This window comes from Macaca thibetana, chromosome 6 (genome assembly GCF_024542745.1).
Source record: "Macaca thibetana thibetana isolate TM-01 chromosome 6, ASM2454274v1, whole genome shotgun sequence".
NCBI classification, from domain to species: domain Eukaryota; kingdom Metazoa; phylum Chordata; class Mammalia; order Primates; family Cercopithecidae; genus Macaca; species Macaca thibetana.
Genome location: NC_065583.1, coordinates 175106092 through 175121854, shown reverse-complemented (window position 1 = coordinate 175121854; position 15763 = coordinate 175106092). Strand labels below are relative to the sequence as shown.

Genomic DNA, 15763 nt, shown 5'->3' with positions numbered 1-15763 from the left:
GAGGCCTGGGGAGGGGTGAGGCCTGGGGAAGGTGGGGCTGGAAGAGAGTGGGGCTGGGGAGGGGTGGGGCTGGCGGGAGGGATGAGGCCTGAGGAGGGGTGAGGCCTGGGAAAGGTGGGGCTGGGGACGGGTGGGGCCAGACAGGGCGGGGCTGGGGTAGGGCAAGGCTGGGGAGGGATGAGGTCTGGGGAGGGGTGGGGCTGGGGGGGGGGCAGGCCTGTGGGGCAGGGCCTATGGGGGCACAGGGCCTGGGTCCTCGGGACCTGGGGCAGTGTCACTCTTCCCTTCCTTGGCTCATCCTATGACCGGCAGAGCCTCTGCCAGGCCCTGGGCTCCTGCTGAGAACAAAGCAGCCTGGTTTTTCTTTGACCTCCTGCCCCCAAGGTTGATGAGGGGATGGAGGGTCTGGAGCAATGGCCCAGACAGGGTGGAAGTTCCCTGGGGAAGAAGTGGGTACCTGGAGTGGGTGGGTGGTCAGGGACATTTCCAGAGGAGGGGCAGGTGCTGGGCTAGGGGAAGGCAGGGCCTATTCTTAGGAGAAGCCTGAGGGTGGAACAAGAACAGATAAATTCTCCAAGGGAATGGGGTCCCTTGCCATGGAGGGTCCTGGAACAACCCATGGAGGCCTGTCCCTCTCCCTACTCCCACCCCAGTTCCGTGCTTCTCCAGAGGGCCAGGCTGGCCATGCTGTCACTAACCCACTCCAGGGACCACATGAGTGTAATGCGGATGTTGGAGAGAGCCAGGGCTCGGAAGTCCATGATCTGGCCGTGTGGCCATGGGATCCGGACAGCCTCGCTGGACGCTGTGAGGTGGGGCGAGGGCCGGGTGCAGGGAGGATGCTGTGGGTCTCCCAGGTGCTCTGTGCAGGACAGTAGCCAGGTGCTCCCAGGGGCCACCCTATGTCACACCCAGTGTGGGGAGCCCTGAGGGCAAAGGGTCCAGGAGAGGACATCAAGAGGGCCCTCCCTGTTGGAGGTTGGACTGGCCCTCCTTCCCCACAACTGGGTTTTAGGTTGGGGCAGGAAGGAGGGACTTAGGAATGAACACAGTCAGAGTAGCCTCTGCTCCTGCTTCCCTTGGGCCCCCACCAGCTTGGTGACTTGCTGGGGGGACACGAGGAAGATGGGGCGTGTCTGAGGCTTGGGCGGTGGGGAAGAGCCGGATTGGGCTGGTGTCTCTCCGTGAGGGGAGGGACCCACGCCAAGGCCTCACAAGGAACTTGTGGTGGATGCTTTTCTAAAACAGGCCCTTGGCATTTGGGTGACAGCCAGGCAGAGCTAGCCCGGTGGGGGAAGCCACCGACAGCGCCGGTTTCCTGACGAAAACTTCACGTTTGTGTTTTGAGACGCTAGCTGGGGAGACTGGGATCCGGGTCCTCTCCAAGTGCCAGGTCAGCCAATGGCCTATGACCTCAGGTGTGGGGTGGGGTCCCCTGTCCAGCGGCCTGAGCTTCTCATGCCTCTGGGCCCTCCGTGCTCCAGCGTCCTCAGGTTCTCCTTTTTGCGGGGGGGGGGGAGGAAACTTGTGGGGGCCACACTTCGCCCCTGACTCCCCAGAGGGCTGGACCTGGCTGCTGCCTCCCCCTCCCCGGGAAGCGGCTGTCCAGTGCACCAGGGAACACAGGTCTCTTTCCTCCGTCTTCCTCCATCGGGCTCCGGAAAAGCTTTCCCCAGAGAAGACGCCAGACAGCAGGGGCTGCCTCCCGTGCCTTTTGTGGCCCAGCCTGTTTCTCCACCCAAGCTGCATCCTCTGGATGGGGGTGTCTGCACCTGGGGTGTGTGTGAGAGAGAGTGAGCGAGGGGTGTGCCTGTGCCTGTGTGCGTGCATCTGTGTTCCTGCGGGCTGTGCCTCTGTGTGCACGTGCGTGCAGCCATGCATGCGTGTTCACACGTGTGGAGTGTGTGCGTGTGTCCATGCCTGGGTGTTGCAGGTGGTGAGGCTGGCAGAGCGCCCTGACCCCTCCGGCCCCAGGCCTTGTCCCTGCGCTCAGTGTCCCAATCTTCCTTCAACCGCCCGCTGCGCCCCTGCGTTTGGCGGCCTGGAGTCCCCACATCTCTGGGTACCAGGGCGCCGGGCAGGGCGGGCACTGACGGGCAGTCTATTGGGTCAGGATGACTGAAAACAGGCCCTGTCTTCAGCTTAGGCTCAGACGGAAACCCCCCGGGGGCCTCTGGGGGTGCGGTCGGTGCCGGAGTCCCGGGCAGCTGCCTGAACACGCGCGGCGGCTCCCGCCCCGCAGCCTCCGCCCCGCGCCCGCGTCCTCGGGCCGGCAGCGCCCCCTGGTGCCCCCTCGGGTCTGTGCAGGGCCGGGCGGGCTGCGCTGAGCACCTGCGGGCGCCTCCATGGGTGACAGAAGACAGACGGGCTGACCAGGTCTTCTACAGACCAATGGGCCATCAACAGCTGGACGCGTAGCAGGGGGCATCCGGGTGGCCTAAGAGAATTCAGCAAGGCCGACTGCAGGCCGAGGGTCACCGGGAACTCACCTGGAAGGAGTGGATGTGGCCGCCCCAGGACCACTCTGTTCCAGGTGCCCGGCCCTGGCCATGGAGCCATTGGACTTACCTGTTTCTTTGGCTGCAGTGAGCGGGGTCCCGGTGCTGAGCAGAAGCCCTGTGCTGCGGTCCCTGTGCTCCCTGGCAGCTGTGGGAGGAACTCTGACTTTTGGGGCCCCTGGGCACCTACCCTGTTGATTCCTGCTGCAGGCTGCCGAGGGCTGGGTGCTGTGCTGTGTAAAAGGCCATATGGACAGGGCTTCTGTGTCCCCTGAGTCAGGCACTGCACCCTTATGCTCCCCTCAGGGGCCACACCACCTGCAGTGGTTCCTGGAGAGCAGAGGGAATGTCCCCCTGGGCCAGATGGGGGCAACTGGTGGGCGTCCTGCCCACTGACTGGTGGGGGGGCCTGGCGCTGCAGGAATGGGGGACCAGGGCTTTCCTTCCAGGAGTGGTAACAGATCAAAGAATATCTACCCCAAACCAGACCAGACTCAGCACACACCTTACCCAGGGCTCCAAAGACACCAGGGTGGGGAGTAAAGAGAGAAAGAGACCAACAGAGACAGACAGAGGGAGAGATTCAGAGCAAGGCAGGGCGGGGCGGGGACAGGAGGAGAGACCCCAGCCCTTCTCACCTCACAGACCTCTCTGGCCAACTAGGCCCCACCCCCACCATCCACCCTCCAACCCACCCCCACCCACCCTCAGGGCTGAGCAGAGACCTCTGGGACATGGTCACCCACACACAGAGGCTGTCTCAGAAGGCAGGGCCGGTCCCTGCCCCAGCTTCCGGCTGGCAGGGCTGTGTCAATGACTTCCTGGTCAAGCGACCCCAGGAAATGGCATTCTGTGGAGTCAGGTGGCTCCTCAGGGCCTTTTCCCGACTTTTCAGGTACAGTCATGACAGGCGGCATCAGGCAGTGTCCCACATCCTCCCTACAAGCTCAGGGGGAGGCCGCCTTTACTCACAGGGCCAAAATGTGGGTACAGGCTCCCCTCTGGACTGGAAGTGCTGAGGGCACGCCCAGGCCCTGGCCCTCTCAGCCACATCAGAGCAGCACACAAGGCTGGGTGAGGGTGGCCACCCCTCCACCACACCAGGCATGGCTCGGAGCCAGGCCGGAGGGAGGGCGTCAGCTCTGCAATGCATCGAGTAGTTTCCACTCTTGGCTGTGAAGAGCAGCATTTCCTGACAGAAGTTTCTAGCACATGTGTGCTGGCGAGGATGCGGTCGCCTACTTGCTGGGCACACACTGTGCCAGGCCCCTAAAGATGTACAGCCCCTCAAACCTGTGAGTGCTGCCTTAGATGGCAACATGATGACAGGTCTGGAGCAGGGGGAGTCTCCCGGGACACCCACCGGCACCCTGTGCTGGGCCAGGTAATGCCCCCACCCACCCCAGATTCACATCCCTCCCCACACCTCAGAATGAGACCCTATCTGGAAATAGGCATTGCAGACGTGATTCATTAAGACGTGGTCATCCTGGAATATGGTGGCCCTGATCTACTATAACCTGTGTCCTATGAGAAGAGGAGACAGAGGGAGGAGGGTGCCATGAGGAGAGAGGCCCAGTGGGGCCAGGAGCCCACCGAGGGCCACCAGGGGCTGCCGGCCACACCAGATGCTGGAAGGCACTGGCCCGACTCTCAGCCTCCAGGAGGCACCAGCCCTGTTCACGGCTACGGATTCCAGACCTTGGCCTCCAGAACTGTGAGACAACAAGCATGTACTGTTGTAAGCAGCAGGTGTGGGTGGTTTGCTGTGGCTGCCCAGGAAACTCACACAGGACCTCACTGCAAAGACAATGTCCTTGCAAGAGGGAGGCAGGAGAAGGCGGCCGGTAACCGAGCATGGAAGTGGAGAGAAACTGGAAGATGCTGCGCGGTGATTCTGCAGGTAGAATAGCTGCTTCTGTGGAAACTCCTTTGAAGAAGGCTTTTCGGAGCCACCTCTCTTTAGGGACACACCGTGGTGTGACTCATTTCCTGTGCAGCAGCTAAGGTGACCCTCAATCCTTCACATTCCCACTGCATGTCTGGGTTTACAGATCCATCAGCTCTGGCCCGGCCTGCAGGTGTGGGCCACTCCAGCTCTGCCCGATGCCCGCAGCTCCTCCATCCCCTCTGGTCCAGCCTGGGGCTGCCCCCGTCCTTCCTAAACATGCAGCCCTCCTGTGCCATGGCCCAGAACCGAAGCCGCTTGCCCAGGAGGCGCTGTGGGCAGAAGGCGGGGGCCCATGGTACTCTTAGGGGCCTCCTAAAGTGCATCCATTTCTTTTAAAATAAGAAAAATATAAACTTTTAGGTCAAAACAATGTTTTACTCTAAAATAACATTTCATCTTTATACTATGGGCGTCATTGCGCACCGCGCTCCCTGTCTGTGGTGCTGGGGGAACCGTAAGTCACGGCGCGGCCCTGCCCAGAATCTGCCTCCCACCTGCGGTCCTGGCCTCACTGTCCTGTCCTGGCGAGGGCTTCTCAACTCCCAAACCTCAGCTGAGTCTCTCTTCGGTGCCTGTGGCTGCCATGACAACTAGGATTAATTCTCTCCCAACCCTGAAGGCCAGACGTCCAAAACGAGGATGCCACGGGGCTGGTTCCTTCTGGAGACACTTCTGTGCAGACTCAATGTCATCCTCAGATTTGCAGGTTGAAGCCCCCAGCCCCCAAAGTGATGGTCTTAGGAGGCAGGGCCTATGGGGAGTCACGAGGGCAGAGTCCCCAAGATGGAATTTGTGTCCTTATAAGAGGAGGTCGACACCAGGGCACTCCCTCTTTCTCTCCTCCCCACCCCTCTGTCTCTGGCTCTCCTTCTCTGTCTCTGGCTCTGTCTGCCATGCGAGGACAGACTGGGAAGGTGCCTACCCCAAGCCAGGAAGAAGGCCCTCACCAGGAACTGAGTGGGCTGGGACCTTAATCTTGGAGCGTGCAGCCCCCGAACTGTGAGAAGCCAGCCTCTGTTGTCTGAGCCTCGGGTGCGTGTTTGTTGACGGCTGGAGCTGATGGAGATGCCTGTGTGCCTCTCCCAGCCTCTGGTGGTGCCAGCGGTTTGTGGCGCTCCGTGGCAGTGGCTGTGACTCTGCCTCCGCCTTCTTGGCCCCCTTCTCCACGCATCTCTTCACGTCGTCTTCACTCTGTCTCTGTTTGCCCCTCTGGTGAGGACACAGCTGTGTCTGGGTCCCAGGGCTGATCGGGGGGCCCACATAACAGACGATACTCTCTCGCTGTCATGCTGAGGTCACGGTGCGGGCAGGACCATGACCCTCCACAAGCTCCAGGGAGTCCCTTCCCTGCCTCTCCCAGGCCCTGGTGCTGCCAGCTGTCCTTGGCGGGTGGACACCTGCCTCAGGTTGGGCCCTGGATCAGTTGCTGTTTGGAAAAATAAGTGAAGCTGGAATCTCACCTCCTGAGCAAACCTTGTCCAGCCCCCCGCGTGGGGCACATGTGCTAAGTCCCCTTAAAACCTCGTATCTCTTATTTTTATTTTCATTTTATTTTACTTTTTTTTTTTTGAGACGGAGTCTCACTCTCTTGCCCAGATTGGAGTGCAGTGGCATAATCTCAGCTCATTGCAACCTCCGCTTCCTGGGTTCAAGCAATTCTCCTGTCTCAGCCTCCCAAGTAGCTGGGACTACAGGTGCCCGCCACCACGCCCGGCTAATATTTGTATTTTTAGTAAAGATAGGCTTTCGCCATATTGGTCAGGCTGGTCTTGAACTCCTGACCCAGGGTGATCCACCGACCTTGGCCTCCCAAAGTGCTGGGATAACAGGTGTGAGCCACCGCGCCTGGCCAAAACCTCGTATTTCTAATTCCCGTGACTTGGGGTGTGAGTTCACCCCTCCTAGGTGACAGCGTACCTGCTCCACTTTGCAGAGTATCAGGATTGAAGGGTGTCCTTTCTGCTTCGTAATTACCCATGGACTCTGTTGTCCCACACCATGTTTGCGCAGCGAACACGCCTGTTAATGCCCATGTACTTCTGTTCACGCACAAAGGCTTAAATGGTTAAACATCTAAAACAAATCTGCTCAGCGAATGGAAATCAAACCTATTTCCTTTTAATTTCAGAGTTGTCCAGGGGAAGCTGACTTGAAAGACGTTGAAATTGGATAGGTGATTAATTCACGTGCACCTACACGAGAAAGCAAAGAATGCGCAAATTATTTGTAACATTTTGTAAGCACTGAAATTAATGTAGTGTGAATTTGTCATTTCTACCAAAAGTTACAGATTTTCTATATTATAATTTAATCTTTTTAATGTAAAAAGAATAGAAATTTTGCCCTTTCTGGCCTCTCGGGAAGCAGGAACTAGTGTATCTAATTATCTGAACACATAAGAACATAAAGGAATAGCAAGTAGTGGAATTATAAATCGGCTGGAACAACTCCATGTTTTCTGATTAAACTCTCTTTCTGGGGCCCTTAGCAATCATGTTGCCCCTATGTTCATAGTAATTGCATGTGTCAAAGCTGAGGCTTTGTGTAAATGGGACCGAACGAGTTACAATTTTAATTTAGAAGGAGATAACTGTGTCCACGGCTAGCAGGCCAGTCGGCAGGTTGGGAGTCTGGTGGAGTGTGAGGGCAGAGGCCCCAGGGCGCCAGGTTGATGGCTGCAGAGATCTAATCAGGCCACATTACAACAGCGGAATTGTTAAAAAAGAGAAACGCAATTTACCAACACAAAACCAGCCACCTGCTCTCTTGCCTGCGTTATCCATGTAAAGGAGGGCATCTAATTTTTTTCATAGCTCAAGGGCAATGAATTTTAACAATGGATACTGCCTTGATCATCAAAACGGTAACAGGCTTAAAACGAGATCTTTTGGATAGCCTGGAATCTTAGAAACAAAGCAAAATTCTGTTTTAACTTTTCAAATGCTCACAAAATGCAGGGGAGTAGCCACTCCTTTACAATTTTTTTGAGGAATCTCAGGTCCATGGATGTTTGTCTCTGAGGTTGCTTTTTACGGAAGGGCATGCTCGATTCTCCCAAGCAGGGTGTGCTGGGAGTCATTCAAAGGAAAAATCCAACAGGCAGGAACACCTCTGCTTCTGAACCCAGAGCGTTCTCTCTCTAAGGCTGGAAGGATTCATAGCAAAGTCTCTATGGGGAAGCACCAGCTTAGTCACAGGTGGACCCAGTGATGCTGAGGCTGAGCCTCCGCCCGCTCCTGCACCCTGTGGCCCGGAACTCACCGCCACACGTGTGTCCTTCCCGTGGGCTCTGAGCACAGCCCTCTCCTGGGGCAGAGAGGGTGGCCGCGAGCCCATGGGTGCGCTGGTGCCAGCTGCTCTATTCCAAGCTCCACTCCCGCCTCTTCCAGCTCAGCTTTCCTGCTGGCGTGAGGGCCAGGAAATGAACAGAGGGCTCTCTCTGCAAGGCCGATGACTCCACACACCACCCTCCTCTCGTGAACAGACCTCTGAAGGAGACGGGTGACGGCTTCTCCCTCTCACTGACAAGGGAGCAACCATTTGGACGGGTCCTGTGACTGACACAGAGCACCCAGGAGGGCCTGAGCTGCAGGACTCCCAGCCAGAGGCACCTGTGTCCCTGCAGATGGGGACTGAAGCTTCCCCAAGGCACTGGCCCTCACCTGTTCCTGGTTCAGGATCTGGAGTTGGTTCTGGACCCCCAGTCTGCCCTGGGTTCCCAAGGACCCTGCCTGTCCCCATCCCCTCATTTCAAGAGCCCCCACCGTCCTATGGCCAATCCAGTCATGGTGGAGGAGGCAAGACGTGAGATCTTGTCTTTCTCACACTGGCCCACAGCCAACATGCCCCCATGTGTCTGAGAGCCTCTGGCTCACAGCCACAAGGAACGCACAGTGCAGACGCCCCCGGTCAGGGTTGCTGCAAGCTCATCTGGATTCATTTCACTCGGAGCTTTGGGATCAGAGGTCCCATTCCCTACTTGGTTTCAGCTTCCAAGATGGCCACAGGCTCCTCCTACCTGTGGTGATGCATCCAGCACCCGGCCCCTTGGCCACTGGACGAACCCAGCATGAAAGCTCTTCACCTTCACGCTTTTAGACTCGGATGAGATCCGCGTGATTGTGGAGGTTCAAGCGGCATCCTGAGCCGCCCGCCCACATCTCTTCTTAGGCACCAGTGGGATGACATAGAAATTCAAAGAAGATTTGAGTCATTCCACGAAGACCCTGGCTCTGAGATGCACAGGTGCAGGTTAAAGGAACACCCAGGGAAAGGTGAGAGGCCCAAGGGGCTTCTGCTGGGTCAGGCAGAAACTGCAGGAGGCCTTCTCCGATGCTCCCTTTCCCGGCCACTTTGGGAGGGCGTGAGCACCACGCAGCTGCTGTGAGGTCACTGCTGCCCCGGCCATGCGACCTTCCCCTCCTCTCTGCTGGGAAGACAGTGGCGGTGCCTTGGGCCAGGTGTGTTTGCTGGGAGAAGTTTTTTTTTTTTTAATTGAGATGGAGTCTCACTCCGTCGCCCAGGCTAGAGTGCAGTGGCCAGATCTCAGCTTACTGCAAGCTCCGCCTCCTGGGTTCCCGCCATTCTCCTGCCTCAGCCTCCCGAGTAGCTGGGACTACAGGCGCTCACCACCTCACCCGGCTAGTTTTTTGTATTTTTTAGTAGAGATGGGGTTTCACCGTGTTAGCCAGGATGGTCTCGATCTCCTGACTTCGTGATCCTCCCCCCTCGGCCTCCCAAAGTGCTGGGATTACAGGCTTGAGCCACCGCACCGGGCTAGAAGTTTGTTTATGTGTGTGGACCCTTGAGACAGGCAGAGCAGCTCAAGGACCCAGGACGGGGCCACTCGGGGAGCGGGTTTCCAGTGCTGAAGGGAGGCCCGCACCAGCCCAGTGCACGCCGCGGCAGATCACCAGCACAAGGTCACCTCTCTCTCATGTGCCTCAGGAAACTAGAGCCTGGGGACAGCTTTAATGAACGGGCCAAAAACTGCAGCGTGGGCCGAATGCTGTTTGTTCCAGGGAGAATGTTCCGCTTGGAATCCAGGTTCCAACACCCCTTCCTGGGGAGTGCTTGGGCCTGGGAGGCCTGGAAGGTGTGGGTGTTGGGAGAGCCTCTGCCGCCTCGTTCCCGTGGGCACCCAGTCGGCACCCAGTGCCTGGCGCAGGTGCCTTCAGAGCCGTGTGTGTTCCGTTGTCTTCATTTGGGGGGCGTTCACTGTGCCCGTCAATCTGGCACCAAGTCATTGCTGATTCTGCCTCTGGATTTCAGAAGCATTTATTGACATACCTTCTTCCCTGATTTGAGTTCGTGACTGGTGAACAGCAGAAAGTGCAGCTTCTATTTCCCAACCAAAGTTTGAATCTTCCTTCCAACCACACACTCGAGGCTTATGACCTTTGTTCTATGACCTATAGTTTATTTTCTAACTGATCTTATCTGGTTATAAAACTAATACATGTTCTGGTTGCAAAACTAATATATATTCACTGTAGAAAATTGGGAAACTATATAAAGAAACAAGAATCACTTGCAATTTCGTTGTCCAGAGGTAGTCCTGGTCCCTGTAACCCCCTCCCTGTGTTTCTCTGTGTCTGTCTCTCCCTCGCCTCTGTGTGCACTTACATATATTATTGTTGATGTGAGGATGACCTCATGTGGGAATCACAGAAATCTTCCTCATTTATCAAGAGTGGATAATTGCAAAGTTCCATCCCGAGTACTATCACCTTTCATTGCATTTCATTCTCTCAGCATCAAGACAGTGACCCCAGCCCCTCTCATAGATGAAGACTCCACAGCCCAGAGAGGTCCGGGACTTGGCCAGTGGCACAGTAAGATACGGGCCAAGGCCCAAGCCCCAGACCTCTGAGCTCTGTGAGCACAGCATGCGGGAGGCCTTGGGCAGCATCTCAAAGTTGGGGCCCCAGGATATGGTGAACCAATTCCTTTTTCTTTTTCCACATAATGCTGAAATCCATTATGTGCCATATCTGATGATGTCTGGGGGCAGAGGGCATGTTCAGGTCTGGATGTGGGACGCGGGTGGTGCTTGCTTCTCTGGGAGGCAAGGTGGTGGCTGGAGCCCCTCATCTCTATGGTAGAGGTCTTAGCTAGCCTGAGCCCCTCAGCTCCATGGTAGAGGTCTTAGCCAGCCTGGGGGTTCATGTGCCAGGAAGATGCCCTGGCATTTCACTGCAGGAGCTGCGGGTGAGGCTGTGATTTATGGACAGAGTGGCTGACAGGTGTAGCCATATCCCAATGCATATTTTGGTTTGATGTGTGAAGCTTGCGTCTGATGCAGAAGCTGTGTCACGCTGAGTGTGTAGCATTGATCTAGTAATGGTTTGGCTGTTTTAGAGGTTGTGTCAATGGGCTGAAAATGGCACAATGGCAGCCCTAAGTTAGAGATCATTCCATTCTCCTCTCTGTTGACAATTTTATTTTCATTGCAAGGTCTGATTTTATTTCTTTATGTGTAAAAAAAAGAGAAAGATTTTAATCAAATATATGATATCGTCAGTCATGGGGGACCTTTGAACTCCACACTAAAGAGCCAGTGACCTATTTCTGTGTGGCTTCACCATGGCATGAATCAGTTGGATTTTCTGAGGGTTTCATTAGCACCCATCATTGAGTTTTGTGTGGCATACCTGAAATTCGGCATCCCAGCCAAAGGTGGTATTTTGCCTTCTGAAGGAGCTGGATTCTTCTTAATGGAAACTAAGAGCTGAAGTGCTGGAGAAGGCACACTGGCCCCGCTCAGGACTCCACCTGAAGGGGTTGCTGATGAAATGCCTGAGTGTCCTGTGACCATCTCATTGCAGAGACACAGGTGGGTCCTAGGAACTCACGAAGTTCTCCAGCTGTTCAGTGATGGGCACACGGGTGTCGTGTTGAACGCAGAATTTTGAACCAAATAGGCCTGGATCCAAATATTAATTCTTGAACTTACCAGTCGTGTAGCTTTGGAAAGATCATTCTGTTTGTATGAGATTCTGTTTCCATGCTCATAGAAGGAGGGCATGTTTTATAGGATTGTGGTCAAGATTGGGAACAATAAACCCGAAACCCCTGGCACACAGTAGTGTCTAAATCAGTAGCAGCTATGATTGTTGGGAGTGCATATATATGGATATTTAAAATTTACTAACTATGGTTGTAAAAACCTTGATGGTTGAAATCTTATAAATTATTCAGTAAATCAAGCTATTCATCTGCAACTCCAGCAGTTGCTCTGGGAAGGAAGCGTAAGGACTGTTACCACCTGGAGATCCTGGGCTCCACTGGAGAATGTCCTAGAATCTTGGAAACCATGAAGGGGCTGCCCGCAGAGCCTGGCGACGCTTCTAAAGGAAGGACCCAGAGCAGAGCACGCTTTTGTTTGGGAACGTGCAGTAGAGGTCCAAAGGGCAGAGGAGGCCGGGCGCGGTGGCTCAAGCCTGTAATCCCAGCACTTTGGGAGGCCGAGGCGGGTGGATCACGAGGTCAGGAGATCGAGACTATCCTGGCTAACATGGTGAAACCCCGTCTCTACTAAAAATACAAAAAACTAGCCGGGCGTGGTGGCGGGCGCCTGTAGTCTCAGCTATTTGGGAGGCTGAGGCGGGAGAATGGCGTGAACCCGGGAGGCGGAGCTTGCAGTGAGCCGAGATCACGCCACTGCACTCCAGCCTGGGAGACACAGCGAGACTCCGTCTCAAAAAAAACAAACAAACAAAAAAAACAAAAAACAAACAAACAAAAAAAAAAAAAACAAAGGGCGGAGGATTCCACGGGGAGTGGGAACCAAGCCAGAGAAACACCTCTGAGGACCAGTATGGAGGGGTTTTCAGTGCCCTCTGCCCCAGCCCCAGGGCCTGGGAGGTGGGGATGGCAGGTGCAGGTGTCCCAAGGGGGCAGGAGGGGACACTTTGTCCCTCCAGAGGGAGCTCCAGGCCCAGGGCAGCAGCCAGGGGAGGTAGGAGGAGCCAGGGGTGAAGTCGGTGTGGAGGGGTTGATGAGGTCTGGAATTCATGCTTTCCTGTTCTGTGCGGTGGCTCCTGCCTCCCTTATCCCTCTCCCTCCATCCCGAATAGTCTGTGACTCACAGAGAGAAGGCCCAGTTGAGGGCTCTCCCACTGGAGGGCACAGTAGAGGAGAAGCAGCCGGCTGTCCACTGAGGTTCGAGGGGGTGGTCAGCGTGAGCAGACAGGAGCTGCAGCTGGGAGCTGGGAGCCAGCGGTGGGAGGACGCACAGGCTCCAGGGCCCTGGGGACACACTTCTCATGAACATAGGTTTAAACACTAACGAATTGGGAAAATTGGGTCCAATAACATTTTAAAAGAATAGCACATCTTGATAGGAAATCTAAAAAGCATTTTAAAAAATCAATATATAGTCTTGATAAAAATTCTTAGCAGACTCGGAATAGAAGGAAACTCTTCAACCCTATGAGCTTTGTCTATGACAGACGTGCAGCTACATCACACTTCATTGCAAAGACTGAATGCCGTTCCCACAGGCCCAGGGCAAAGGCAAGAGCAGCTGCTCTTGTAACCGCTAAAGGGAATCCTGCAAAGGGAGCCAGCGCCTCCTTTGGGCTGTGCCTGAAATCACCACCTACCTCTTTGTTTTCAGTCTTTGGGGCAAATGGAGACAGAAGATAATGCAAGTAAAACAGGCGAGAAACAGCAGCTTACACAGATTTCAGGCCAGAAGCCCACAACGAGTGTCACCAACCCCAACTGAGGTGCCGGCAGGGCCATCCCCGGGCCCATCTGCTCCCTGCCCGGGCAACTCTGGTGGCCGCTGGTGTCGTTGCTGGCGGCTGCACTGTTGCGTCTTCAGGGCCAGCCCCTCTCCTCCATCTTCACACCCCCACCTCTGTGCACCAAATCTCCGGCCTCCCTCTTCCGAGAGACCCCTGCGATGCCATTTAGGACCCCCAGGATCAGCCAGGTGGTGCATTCGGGGTCCTCAGCTGCACCACATCCGCCAAGGCCCCTCTCTGCAGTGTCCACAGGCTCTGGAGATCAGGGCGTGGGTATCTTCAGGGGCTGGTTTTCAGCCTCCGCAGGCATCGCCCACAGGCTGAGGTTCACCAACGTCTCTGGAAAGGAAACACCGTCCGTGCTGGGATTCTGACCCCAGTGCTGCTGTCTCTCATGTGTGGTTGACAGGGTTTGTTCTGAGCTCACGGCCCTGCGCAGGTTGGGGGAAGACCCCCCACTTCTCTTCCCAGAACTGGAAATGTCACCGACCATCAGACGAACTCCGTGTTGTCTGCTTGTCCTGCCCTCTGTCACCCATCATTCTCCTTCTCTACTTGTATTTCCCAAAGATTCTGAGGTACCTGGAATCATTAAGGGCAGTGGGAGAATAAAATTAAAACAAGACAAATCGTATATATAAATTATTCAAGGAACTGTTGGCCAAGCTGGGGGCTGCCAGACACGTCTGAGGTCCCCAGGGCAGGTCACAGGAAGGCCAGGCTGGGGCGCTCCGGCAGGAGCTGTCTGCAGGTGCGGCTTCCTCTCTCTCGGGGACACCTTGGTCTCGCTCTGCAGGCCTCCCACGGTGGCGCAAGGGCCCCCACATGCAAGAATTCTCCCTGACTCGAAGCTGCCGCACTGGGGTTGTCATTTCCACCACACAGCAGCCCCATAGCCTCACCGGGAGAGTTTCATGCTTCGTAGGGTGCCCCGGCCCAGCCACGCTGATGTACAAGACATCATAGCCGATTTCCAAAATGCAGGTGTCTCCTTACCCTGCACCCCCTCACTGTGATGCCAGGGATAGGCAAGAACAATTTTTCTCCTTATCACACGTTTTCACAGGCACATCTGTGGGAGGTTCAGGAAGCAGAGGCATGTACAGTGTTCAAGGCAGGCGGGGAGGGTGGCAGGCAGTCAGGCGCTGCCGCGGGGGCCGGGAGCTGCCTCCACAGCTGAGGCCACCGGCTCAGTGTTGCCCACAGGGGCTTAGGCCTTCATGGCCCACAGGCTGCACAGCCCTCCTGCTTCCCTTCCTGTCTGCCTTGCAGCCCCTTCTGCCCCATAGGGACTGCCCCGGCTGCTGCCAGCCTCACAGCTCGTGGCCTGTAAAGGCTCTGAACCTTGGTTGGCGTGTTGCCTGACACACACGGGGTCACCTTCCCTGGGCGGCCCTAGGTTCCCAGTGTCCAGAGGGGCATGGTCCGCCTCAGCCCAGGTGCCTTCTTCTGCAGCATCCACGTTCCCTGGCTTCACGCCGCACACGGGCAGCTGGGCCTGGGGAGGCAGACATTGGTTCTGGAGCTTGGAGGGAGGACGGGAGGCCTCCCATGATCATACTGGGGTTTGGGGGCTTGGGGAAAACACAATTCCAGTGCCTTGGCTGCTTTGCTCCCACATCCTGGGGTAGCAGGGGGGGCAAATGCCTTCCCAGACTTCTGTTTCTAACTCCGCTGAAATGCAACTCTCTGCCTCCTTTCCCTGGGACTTTTAAAATCCTCTGTCCTTGGATGAGAGGGTGTGTCTTCCACATCTTCCTCTCCATCCGGCCGCAACAAGGACAGCCAAAGGGACAGCATTCTTGTCGTCCTTCGATTTTGAGGGAAACAGGGTAAGGGTGACCGTCTGCCATAAACCAGGGATGAGGAGCTCCCTCCCAGCTGCCCTGTGGCTGCACCCCCGGCGGGGGCGGGGGGAGTCCTGGGACATTCACTCTTCTCCCTCTTTGGCAGATTCCAGCTCTTCCTGCTCCTTCCTCACAGGGGTCCCTGGAGGGGCTTCTCCCCACCGTCACTTCCCTAAGGAAGGATTCCCACAGGACCTTCACTCACAAGAAACGCTCCTGCAGGGACCAGAGTGACAGTCGGAGCTGCTGCTCCGGGGTCAGTAAGCTGAGGCCCTCCCAGGAAGCCAAAGGCTCGAGGCTGCAGGCTTTGACGGAGACCGGTGTGCAGGTCCGGACTCAGATGTCTTCCACGTCCAGGGCCACAGCCTGCGGGGGCAGCAGGCGGTCCCAGGTTGAGCGCTTGGGATGCCAGCAGGGAGACGGCCCCTGCGGGGCTTTGGCAAAGTGGCCTGTCTTCTCTTCATGCTATTACCATGGGCTACACTGGCCGCATCTCGTTCCATTGTGTCACGTCAGGAGACACTAAGATCCCTTCACATTAAGATTCTAAGATTTGATGAATTTCCTGCTGAGTTTCTTGAAACACCATTTTGTTCTGAACCAAAAGACCTGTGTTTTATTTCTTCAAGGAAGGTAGACACAAAAGTAACAGCGGGAGGGAATACTTGTCTACGCAGGTTATGTCAAGTCTACGGTTGGCTCTTTGTCACTCCA

At 56.0% G+C, this 15763-nt stretch overlaps 1 protein-coding gene across 13 annotated transcripts in view; it reads left to right on the top strand.

The window, feature by feature from the left end:
* The window catches only part of NDUFS6 (NADH:ubiquinone oxidoreductase subunit S6), a 183703-nt gene that overhangs the window by 16555 nt on the left and 151385 nt on the right, over positions 1–15763 (top strand). The window contains exon 1 of one of the 13 annotated variants that reach the window (XM_050795313.1): positions 207–212. The exons of 8 other annotated variants lie outside the window; for them this stretch is intronic. The gene's annotated coding sequence lies outside the window, so the exon portion shown is untranslated. Of the gene's footprint in view, positions 1–206; positions 213–2421; positions 2426–3838; positions 3843–14355; positions 14360–14838; positions 14843–15763 lie in introns of those variants that run through there. 4 more of the 13 variants (XM_050795294.1, XM_050795326.1, XM_050795292.1 and 1 more) reach the window with 4 other exon arrangements.